Source organism: Lytechinus variegatus, chromosome 7 (genome assembly GCF_018143015.1).
Source record: "Lytechinus variegatus isolate NC3 chromosome 7, Lvar_3.0, whole genome shotgun sequence".
Classification (NCBI taxonomy): Eukaryota; Metazoa; Echinodermata; class Echinoidea; order Temnopleuroida; family Toxopneustidae; genus Lytechinus; species Lytechinus variegatus.
Window position 1 is genome coordinate 36,285,827 of NC_054746.1, and position 13,152 is coordinate 36,298,978.

Sequence of the window (13,152 nt, forward strand, 5' to 3'; positions counted from 1 at the left end):
ATAACGACTTCACAGAATCAAATAAGGCGACCGCGAAGCACGAGCTGAAAAAAAGGATATTCAGATAATAAGACGAGACATTTTTAAAATCAATAATTGTAAATAAAACAAAATAATGAAAGCTAGATATCCGAGCTGAAATGCTTTTTGTATATTGACTTCAGTACTTGATATCTAAGCTCCCTTTTAGCCTATTGATCAAGATATGTATCTAATCGACGAGGCAATGCGAGCGCGAAGAGCGAGCGAAAATTTTATTAAGTGACATGAAAGATTTTTTTTAACTGCCAAGTCTTCCCCTCACATTAATTGTTTTCAGTCGTCTTCCTTATTATATTTCCTTTTCTTTTTTCTCCTCTCCTTTCCCTTTTTCTTCTTTTCCCTTTTCCCCTCTCCCTCCCCCGGATCCGCAAAGGAATATTTGTAATGTAATGGCTTGTTCGATGGTCTTGTCCAACTTGAAAAAAAACTTCCTACGAAGCCGTCCCTTCATATAAGGCGGTCGTACAAACGTCGGAAGAAAATCGTAAGAACTACGTAATGAAAAATGTGTAGGTTCGAGTCTAGAAGCCGTAAATTCGTACTAAATAATCACCAATAAATATTGAATGGTGAATATCATTTACCAAAAGAAAGGGTCACCATTGGTTCTTAAAGTCACACTTAACTTACGAACAGCTCTATGAAATGGCCCCCAGGTGGTCAAAATTACCAAAGCAGTCAAAATGTTTTCAGATGGTTCAATGTAAGGCCTATTTGGGTAAGATTTTAAATCTTTCCGAATAAATTAAAATATCATTAGCCATTTTGTTGGTCACAGGTGGTAAAAAAAATGGCCACAAGCTCATATACGTTAAGACTGGTGAATCCGCCAAACATTCTTCACAAGATGGATTTTGAATAAATTCCAAATTAAAATTGGAAGAGAGTGAATCCGGCTGAATCATTCGCCCTATTTGCAAGGTTAATGCCCTATATGCCACTATGACACAAAACCGTGCAAAATGTTCAGTTAGATAGCACCCAAAATTAGCCTAAAGTGGAATTAATGTTAAGATAATTATGAAGTTGATTATTGACAACCAGCGCACATGTCTATCATACGTTTGATTGTCTAATTATATCGCATTGATAATTCTATCTAACATAATTATTAGGCCTACTTACATTTTTTACCACACTTATGAAAATTGTCATGTTTTGTTTGGCAGAAATTACCACTGCAGTCACGATTCGGCAAAATGAAACCACTTTTCTTTAAAATTTATGGTCATTTATACCTTATTGGCTGAAGTTATGAAAGTATTTTGTGACATGACCATTTCCGAATTGTGGTCATTTTTTAAATGACCAAAACAATCAATATGGCGTGTGACCAGTCAACTAACATTTTAGGATTCAGCGCAAAATTGTTTACCCAGATATGAATGTCAAACATTCCTCGTCAGAAATTCTGATTAACGGCCCTTATCTCCTTTCTTTTCAATGTAGTAGTTGGTCAATATGTCATGTTATTCAGTATTCAAAGATTGTAAATGCAAACTCAAAATTTACTTAGATATTCAATGAAAATAAGAAAACATTGTTCCAGCTTACCCTTAAATCAAGCACAGAATAACTTCCAGCTTCAGTTACATTTAGACGAGAATGGGCAACAAGGAACTGCCTTAAGAGAGATGATGCAGAGTCAATGTTGTAGACCTTCCTCTAACAAAGGCCAGTCACCTTTTGGATGAATCTCATCAACATCATGCGTGATGCTCTCTTTCCAAACAAAATAAATGCGACGTTCATGATGACGTAGGCCCTTAACTTGTAGGCCCTCTTTTGTATTCCAGTGGTCGCAAAAATTGAAATAAAGCAAAATAATGAATACACTCTCCAAAACAAAAGAAATTCTACGTCAAAAACGAAGTCAGAACTCTTAATCAAAAAGAAATATACCTAATATGGAAATAATATGATTTACAATTGTCTTGTCACAGAAAAAAAATAGTAACGAGGTATATAGTGAAACTCGAAGTGACACTGCAAACTAAACAAAACCTAGCTAAACAACCATAGATGATTTTAAAATATTAATACAGCAAACTAATGCAAAATAGCCTAAAATAATTAATGAACACAAAATAATGCGTACGAGTCAATGATATTGATGGATTTTACTCGACGCCCCGCTCGCTCAGGGGCGTCGTGGTCTATTGGTTACGACTTTCGCCTCTCAATCATAGGGACGTGGGATCGAATCCCAACCAGGGCGTGTTCTGCTACAGCAAGAAACTTACCTACATTGTGCTGCACTCAACCCAGCACTGGCGTAAATCCCGGGGGGATGGGGGGATATATCCCCCCACTTTTCGAGGAGGGGGGATGACCTGTACAAACATCCCCCCACTTTTTACGAAAGAAATGAAAAAAATCACAAGAGATAATTGATTTATTGGTGAAAATTCTTCCTAAAATACCGCTTAACAAATAAAACAATATTATTGAATCATAAAATGCATATAAAGAGCCAGTTCACCGAACGAAACATTTATGTCCTTATTATAACATTGAAGAGAAACCCCCGTTTCTTCCAATTCATCAATGTTAGGGTCTTTGGGAAGGGATTAAGATGGAATGTCATAAAAATTGAATGTAATCTCTAATAAAACCATTACACCATCATGGGGTAAAAAAGATAATAATATTGAAGGCGTATTTGCCATATGGACATACAGTGGCGTAAATGCGGGTTGACATGGGGGCACATACCCCCTCCCCATCGGCTGACCAAATAAAAAACGGAGAAAAGGAGAAAAGAGGGAGAAAGGAAACGTAGTGGGAAAGAAGAAAATATCATTCATTATCATGTTATTTTATATTATGATTATGTTATGTTACATTACATAAGAAACATTTTTATCATAACTTTATGAAACATAATACGTTTTCATTGTTCCTGGTGCTCGCATTGTCTGTTTAACGAGATATATAATCCTGTTGTACTAAAACATCCCGTTTCAAGTCAATTTAAAAAAACAATTATTTCCTAGCACTTGAGTTATCATTGTTTTATGTAGTGACATGTGCTTCTTTTACATGACTCAAACGGTGATTGTCCCATGTTCAGGTCTTCTTTTATATACGAAACATGTCATGTCCGTGATTACGTTCGAATTAGTGGATTGGTGAGATATGTCTGTTTTTTATGAATTCCTAAAATCGATCCTAAAAATGTCCCTTCTTCTGATCTGAATATCAAAATTTTCAGCTCGCGCTTTGCGCTCGCATCATTTGGTTAATGAAATACGTATGGTCCTAGTTAATTCCTACAAAGAAACCTTAAAATGCCCCACTTCAGGTCTGAATTATCTTAATTTTCAGCTCGCGCTTCGCGCTCGCAATATTTAAATATTGAGATGCGTATGATAATCATGATTGCAATGACTACAAAAAGTGTTTCATGTGTTCAGATGTAATTCTAATAAAATCAGCAAGCACTTGGCTCTCGCATTAGATGACTATGGTGAGATATGCATACTCTTAATGGATTCCTAAAATACATTCCTTAAATCTCGCTGTTTGGGGATCAAAATATACGAAAATTTGAGCTCGCGCTTCGCGCTAGCATTGTTTAGCAAGACAGGTACCGGTTATGATTACACGAATTTGATTATAATGTCCCTTTTAAGGTGTGAATATGAAAAAAGTTCAGCTCGCGCTTCGCGCTCGCATTATTTGATCAGTGAGATACATATCCGTTTAATGACATTGTCCTTAAAATGTCTCTATTAGGTCAGTATAACTGGCAACTGAGCGCGCGAACGCGCTAACTCAGTGATTCAAAAATTATGCTGGTGCCCCCACAATGCCGTAACCCACGGTACGCCACTGTGGACATATCAATGACAATTCCTTGCATATCTAATAACATGATTGCAAAAAAGAAATGCCAAAATATTTCAGTCATCCCCACCCATCAACATGGATTCACGCCAGTGCAACCCAGGTGAGGTGACCGGGTACCCAGCAGGATTAATTGAAAATGCACTGAGCGCTGAAATGCAGCTCGAGCTAAAACCGGGGTACTAATAACAATGGGCCTCGGAATAGATTGTTTCTACATACAGTAGATGGCGTAATATACATGCCTATTTGTTTATTTATCATTAAATATATAGAATTGAGCTTTTGCTCAACTGAATCCAACAAACGGAATATCAATGCCATGGATTTTCAAGAGTATAGACATAACCGGTATAGGAAGAATAAAGTCAAGTAATTTTTCTTTAGAACTCCAGAACTTCCAGTCGCAATAACGAGGACTTACATCAGAAGTTACACAAGCAATTATTCCATTTTAATATTCATATTTCATACCGGCCCGTTTTCGCTTGTCGGTCGCCCGGTCGGTATAGCAACATATACGGACAGCTAGAACACCGACTTATACCGCACCTGGGTCGAGCGTGATAAATGTAGATAAAGACCTTGCCAAAGGACTTATGTGCGTAAAGGGGAATTGATCTCAATTCTCCAAACCTTGAGATCTACAATCCAAAGACATATCTACCACTGGTAAAGTTCTGTCAACTAAAATAATGATAAAAAAGGATCTGTTAACCGCTGCTTCCAGTTAACCATGAAAACGTTACATATTTCAACAATCAAATAATGCGAGCACGAAACGCGAGCAGAAAATTTTGATATTCCTACCTGAAGAATGGAAATTCTAAGCACTTTTTGTAATCGTGAAAAGGATAAGTATCCCGGGGGGGGGGGCACTTACATTGACGAATGGATACCATGCGCGACCAAAAATAACACGTAAAAAGGATGTCCTTTTTCACGATAGTACGTACGTAACGTGAAAAGGGTGTCAAAAACACACAAATAATGAAAAAAAGGGTATCTATTTCGCTAGTAAAATTACGTGTTTAGGGTCGAATTTGCGGGGATGATAAAACAAAATTAAAATGTTTTATAAAGGATGTCCTTTTTGCCCCAACACTACGTGTTTAGAGTCCTATTTGCGCGAGGTGTAGAAGGTGGGGTCGTACTAAATTAAATAAGGTAAAGCCGACAACCAAAGGACCCGTAACAATAAAACATTCCTGTACTTGTTTAGGGGTTCATTTCAGGGAATATTTGCCAAGAGTATCGTTTTGTTTCCAATACTTGTTAAGGGTAGGGTTTCACACGCCAATACTTGTTAAGGGGTGCATTTTCAGAATATGGAAATTACGTGTTTAGGGTGCTTTTCGAGACCCCATGGTCGCGCAAGGTATCCACTCGTGAATAGAAGTGGCCCCCCGGGATAAGTATACAACTAAACAATTGATGCGAGCGTGAAGCGCGAGCAGAAATTCGAGATTTAGACCTAAAATGGGACACTCTATTCATGTTTTTTTGTGTAAATCATGAAAAGGCTGAATAAAAATGCGCGCGAGTGTTTCAGATTTTGACCTAAAATGTGGGCGTTCTAAAGAGGTTTTTTATCATGAAAATCAATGTGAGCGCGAAGCGCGAGCTTAAAATATTTGATATTCCCATATAACAAAAACGTTATTTCAAGCTCTGTATTTCAAGCAATTTGTGGGAAAATTGTGAGGAGGATATGGATCACACTTAAAAAAACGAGCTGTTATGTTTCAATATCATTACTTTGAGTTTTGACATAGGACCGGGACATTCTAAGAACATTATCTCATCATATGAAAATGATGACTATCTTCCTATTTCTCTTCTAGTGCGAGATGACACTTGTCGATATTCCATTCTAAAATCTGAAAAGCCTAATGAGAGCGCAAAATCTGTTAACTGGACATTTAAACACTTTTGTTATTATGAATAAGATGCATGAGTTACTATATTTTCAACAATGCGAGCGCAAATCGCGAGCCGACATTTTTTATATAATGTCATAAAATGGGAAATTTAAGTAGTTTAGTGCGTATCAAAAAAGTTTACACTTTGAAAAAGTCCTGGGAATTAAATAATATACAAAATTCGGGTAATTTTTTCACATATATTCTTAGGTTTGGGTCTCATCTATACAATGAAAACAAAAAGTTTTGACAGATTGTTACCCTTGAGTGAACAAGTTAAAAAGGGGTAAAAGATATCTTCAAATCAATTTTACTAGCTAAATTCCATGTGTTCTTCATGATTAAGGTCTACCTTTTTTCGCATAACTAGTTCAAAGTTCTGCGCAAATCATTTTTAACTTTTCAGAAGTGGTGCTCACTCAAGCGGAAATATTTTTCGACAGTTATATAGTTATTTGTTTAAATGGATCTGTACCAATGTTAAATATGTGTAAATATCTTCAGGACATTACAAATGCATAATTCTCTGATACGCACTGTAGAATTAATAGTGAGATATACATAACTCACAATCAAAATGCGAGCGTGCAGCGCTAGCTGATACGTTTTGACAATTTGACCTGAATAGGAATATTTTGAGAACTCAAAATAATAGGTACCTGACGAATCAAATTTTGCGAGTGCGAGCAGAAAAATTGAATATTCGGACCATAACACAGAATTTTTAGAGCTCTTTTAAAAATCAATTTGTAAATCAAACAAAATAATGAAATTTTGATTTCCGAGCTCCATATTGAGCAAGATATGTAAATCACCTAAAAGGGCAATGCAAGCGCGAAGAGCGAGCGAAAGTTTTACATGGCGTAAAAGCTGCTCGAGCTACAACCGGGGTAATAATATCCAAGTCCTTTGGAAGCGCATAGAGACGTTATTCATAATGCGTTTTGCGCTATACAAGAACTGACTATTATTATTATTATTATTATTATCAAAGCGACATGAAAGATTTTTGAAATTATTTTCCAAGTCTTCCCCTCATCTTATTTTGCTCAATCGTCTTCCTCTTATGTTTCCCCTTTTTTTCTCCTCTTTTCCCTCCTTTTTTTATTCTTTCCCCGCCTTTTTTTTGCTCCGCCAATAGAGGGGGGGGGGGGTTGGGCCTCCTCTAGACATGCTAGATCCACCTATGCATAGTGCATACACATGCAATCTCAATTTCTTTCCTTTGGCTCCTTAACATTGACGCACAACATATCATTATTCTGAGTTGAGAAGCTTATCAAAGGGATTCATTTTCAAGGTTTCAAAGCATAGTAATACCGTGTGTCTCAAAAAATACGTAACACTTTTGAAATGGTTGCCAAATTGAGCATATATTATTTCATGAAAAAATGTCAATGTGTATGGAAAGCGAAAGGACCAACCTTTCATATGAAATGAAAAAAATTGAAAAAAAATCATGCTTCGATGAACAGGGTTCACTTAAGTTAGAGGTATGAAAATGGGCCTGCGCAGGATTTTTCCTTCCAATTTTGGACAGGTATAGCATACAAAATAAATTTGATATGAGATATTCATGATCGATGGATTAAGAGTTAAAAGGATGTTTTGAATACCAGTCCTTTCTCTGTGTCATTTATCAATCCCAAACACCACCCATGCCACACACATACCAACTTCCACTCCCATCTTAATGTATCATCGATCTGGTAGATGTGAACAGGATGAAGGAAGAATTGGAAAATGTTTAATTGAAATATTCAAAATCATAATCTACATGCAACCCACTCTCCTCCCCCACAACCATTTCCCATCCCATCACCTACCCCTTGTCTTTTCTTTATCTTTTTTCTTCCGTTTTCTCTCGACTTCTTCTTGTGGGGATGGCTCAAGGCCAAGGTATACACCACACCTCCCGACACACTGGATGATATCAAGGAGAAAATCACCCATGAGATTGATGTCCTTCGTCAGGACAGAGCCACAGTCAGGAGAGCTGTTCTGGACATGCTGAAACGGGCAAGATCATGTATCGAGAGAGAAGAAGGTGGACATGTCCATCATTAATGTGAAAGACTTTTATCTTTACCGGTACCCTTACTCAATCGGTACTTTGAAAGCCGTGATATTCAGTCAAGAAGAAAAGATAGCCATGTGGACTATGAACTGATTACTTTTGTCAGATCTTTCATTTTAAGATGAACAAAGCAGTTGTAAATAAGAAAAAAATAAAAGAAACATTAACATCTTTAAAAAAAAAAAATTAACTTGTTTTTGTCATGTCTGCCCTAATGTGTGTGTGTGCGCGCGCGCGCGCGCGTGTGTGTGGTTTGTGTGCGTGTGATAATTGGTTTGAGCAATTGCTTGATGGAATTAATGTTTCAGTGATTTATCGATTGATTTCATTGATCAAAATGAGTGACTGGTTAATAATTTGATTATTAATGGAAAAAAAATGATCCACCAAACTTTCAGAAGAAAAGTGATAAAAAAAGGAAGGAGTAGGTGAGAGGTTAGGAAGAAGGTTGTATTTGTGTGTGTGTGTGTGTGGGGGAGGGGGAGGACAGTGGGTTGCGTAATGTTAATTATGATTTGGAATATTTCAATTTAGCCAATTCCCATTCATCCTTAATCCCGTTCACATCTACCAGATCAATGATACAATAAGATGGGAGTGGAAGTGTGTGTGCGTGTGTGGGGGTGTGGGCGGTGGTGTTTCGGGATTGATAAATAACAGAGAAAAAGGAATGGTATTCAAGGTATTCAAAATATCCTGTTGATCCATCGATCATGAATATCTCATATCGACCTTATTTTGTAAGCTACAAGTAACTTACCTGTCCAAAATTGGAAGGAAAAATCCTGCGCAGGCACATTTTCATACCTCTAACTTAAGTGAACACTGTTCATCGAAGCATGATTTTTTTTCCAATTTTTCATATCATATGAAAGGTTGGTCCTTCAGCTTTCTATACATATCGACATTTCTTCATAAAATTACATATGCTCAATTTGGCAACCATTTCAAAAGTGTTACGTTTTTTTTAGACACACGGTACATCACATTGTAGGACTTCAGACTACTGACGTAGCATCTAATCTTGTTATCATTTAAGATCAAAATATCAATTACATACCTATATGATTTTTCAACCTAAACGTTGTACACTTGACATGCTATTCAATTATTTACTTTAGTTACTTATTTTTCATTTTTATACGCCCGTCCTAGACGGGACGAATTATGGTATCACGCTCGGTGAAGGGGGGATCGACCCCCGTCCCCCCCCCCCCCCCTTCTGCCGCCTATAGGTGCCCGTCCGTCTGTTAACTTTTCCTTGTAAACACGATAACTTCAGTTTGACTTAACCTAGGCTCATGTAATTTGATGTGTATACGAGCATGGATCCCATGAAGCCTATTGATTTTGAGGTCAAAAGTCAGTGTGATATTTTCATCTTACCCTTAAGCAGTCCTTGTAAACGTGATTTATAACTTCATTTCAACTTTATCTAGGCTCGTATAATTTCATGTGTATAATACGAGCATGGATCCCAGGAAGCTTAACGATTTTGAAGTCAAAATGTCAAAGGTCAAGGTCACACTGATATGTTTTCATCTTATCCTTGTTAACACGATGTAATTTGGAGTGTATACTAGCATGGATCCCAGGAAGCCTATTGATTTGAGGTCAAAAGTCAGTGTGATATTTTCACTTTACCCTTCTGAAGTCCGAGATAACTTTAGTTTACCTTAACCAAGGCTCATATAATTTGGTGTGTATGATACTTGCATGGATCCAAGAAAGTCTGCTGATTTTGAGGTCAAAAGATCAAGATCACAGTGACATGTTTTCATCTTATCCTTCTTAAGTCCTTGTTAACACAACTTTAGTTAACTTTACCTAAGCTCATATAATTTGGTGTGTATGATACTAGCATAGATCTAAGTAATTCTATTGATTTCGAGGTCAGAAGGTCAAAGGTGAAGTCGCCACCTTCCACTTTTCTTGCTAGACCAATAACTAAATTTTCCACTTTACAGGCGGGCGCATTATGTGTTCACCTTAGCGACACTCGTAAATAGTTATTGAGAATATAACACATAATGAACACAAAATTAAAAATTAAATGAATACATAAAGAGAATTATGATCATACACATACATATTTTTCACAGAATTTATTATTTAGAATATAATCAGATCATATCTCATTTATTATACATCATCTGATTTATAAGCAGTTGACATTGGGTGATTTCAAGTACGGTGTTCGGTGTTGGTGTTGAGAGCGTGAAAAGGCTGCTGAACTGAGCCCCAACACCGAGTTGAGTTCAGAGGAGCGATACTGATCGCGTTATCGATATCCTATGATGTCACGCCTCTGCGCTGCCCTGCTGATCATCTCAACTTTACGCGAAAAATTCTTGACAACGAAAGTGAAATCTGGAAGAAATTGCAGTAAAATCTCATTATACAGAATGCACAGGTTAAAATCACTGCAATAATCAGAAAGCATATTATTTTTCATTAAAATGTGTAAAACTCTAATGATTTGCCCTCATCTTAACTGTAATAGATCATTTTACGGGGGTGTTTCATCGTGTTCGCCTCCTGTTCGTGAACTACAGTTCATCAACACCAACACCGAACTTGAAATCACAATTATCCCAATCCCTGGGGGTGGTGTTGGTGAATAGGGAAATTGCACGTAGATCGTCAACACCAGCTGTAATGCTCAGTTCAGCAGACGACATTCAACACCAGAGCTCAACACAAACTGCCGGAAATACGTCATATTTTCCGAGGTCAATCCCAACACCAACGTGATTTCAAGTACGGTGTTGTAGCTGGTGTTGGTGTTGTCCCAACACCAACACCAGATTTCAACACCGTACTTGAAATCACCAATTGAATCTAAAGTAAACCAAGTGATGATACTTTTTGAGGGCTTGCCGACTGACTGTATCAAGTGAACTGAAACAAGGTAACTTTGGTAGAATCAACAAATTAAACACAAAATACAGTAATATCCTTTCCAATAGCAAGTATATGATTTCTCACCCTCTTTTTTATTTCATACTTCTGGCATTATGGCCTCAAGGCCCATTTCAAATAACAAATGAAATTTGATAAATAGGTACACTGTACAAAATAAGGCCAACAGGTACATCAACCTGCATCCCTGCATGACACAAAACAGTTTAGAGTGAAATGAAGTTAATTGGGAGAGGGTAACTTATCTGAATTCAATAATTATAAATAACAAATGATGATAATGATGATGATAATATTAAGGTTAAAAATAATATTAATAATGATAATGGACCAGTGTGCCAGCTCAGCAGCTAGCTACACAATATCATAAGGAACACTCGGAACAGGAAGAGCCCTGGACCAGATGGTGTACAAAACTTCTGGATAAAGAGGTTTGGTAGCACCCATAAAAATACTGAAAATCATCAATAACATTATCAGAGGGAACAGGACCGTTGAGAAATGGCTGCCAATTGGAAGGACCTATCTACTGTACAAAGGCAAAGACCCAAAACGACCTAAGAACTATCGTCCAATCACTGGCCTCAATACTATGTATAAGCCACTGACATCAACGCTTGCCATGCAAATCGAACAACACATCGATGATCATGACATAATGGAGGTCACTAAGAAAGGTTATCACAAAGGGAAGAAGGGTTGTAAAGATCACCTAATGACAAAAAGCAACAATAGGTAATGTTTGCCTAAGGCAGACCAATCTTTTCCTGGCTTGGGTAGACAACAGGAAGGCATATATCACATCAATCCACACATAGTCAAAGTGTATATCTGCAGGTATGAAACAATGGAGCACTACTCTTTCGCTAACAATAAACATCCGTTCGAGGACAGTGGAGGGGGTCCGAATCAAGAAAGGGATATTTCAAAAAGATTCCTTCTCTTTTATTCTGCTTAGCCTTCAATCCAGTTTGCTCTCTCTTACACACTACGAGATATCATGGCTACAGATACAAAGGGCAAGACGTATCTACGAAAATAGATCATCTGATATATATGGATGATATCAAACTCTATGCAAAAAATGATGATGAACTTCAGAAGATGACTGCAGTAATTAAACACTTCAACGATGACATCAAGATGTCGTTTGATATAGACAAGTGTGCCAAAGTTTCACTTATTAGAGGAAGGATTGTACATACAGGCAACATGTTTGTGCAAGATGAGGAAACATCAATCAAGGAAGTGACTATAATTCGACATATAAATATGTAGGCATAGCTGAGAATGATGTCATTAGTCAAACACAATGAAGGAGAAGGCAACCTCAGAATACTAGAGAAGACTCTGGCCATTCTCAAATCCGAACTTAATGCCAAAAATAAGATTGAAGCAAACAACAGTCTAGCCATTCCTGTGGAAATATACAGTTTTGGTATTGTTAACTGGAGACTAGCTGATATATGTGGCCTAGATGTTCTGACCAGAAGGCAATTTACAAGGCAGAGATTACTTCACCTGAAGGTCACGATCAAAAGGTTGTAACTACCTCGTGATCTTGGGGGAAGAGGTCTACAACAAATTGAGATGGTCTCGAACATGAAGCAACGAACCTTGCCAACTACCTATCCAATCTACCCGATATACTGATGAGCATATCCCTTGATTATGAGAAAGTCAAGCAATTTATTCCATTAACAGGCAAAGTAGCAAACATCTATCTTATTGGCACAACATTGACTGACACTACCTACGGTGAAAAAGAGAAGGACTTAAATGCTCCTTTCACAAGAAACTTCCAAGAACTTAAATCCAAGCGACTTCATGGCCACCATGAAAAACAGACACATCGGGAGTTCGTAGACCAGGACATCCATCAATAGCTTAAGTAGGCGGGAATAAGAAGTGAAAATTACTATTCAGGACCAGGTGGCAAGGACCCATGCCTACGAAAAATCTATCCTCAGAGCATTCACAGACGACACTTGCATGATGTTTGGGGAAAAAAATGAAAACATCATGCATTTGGTATCAGGACGTTCTAGTCTTGCTGGAACTGAGTACATCACAAGACATTACAATATTGCCAAACTTATCCATTGGCAACTACTGAAGGATCGTGGTAAAAGGACTTGTGATCATGCTTGGAAACATCAGCCACAAACGATCACCACGATCAACGACAGCACCATGTATTGGAAGTGTGGCATACTAACGGATAGAACCATCAACTGCAACAAGTTGGACATCATAGTCAGAGACAACAACATAGTAAATATTGAGGTCTCTGTTCCCCATGATATCAACATTGCTGTAAAGAAAAGAGACAAATGGCTA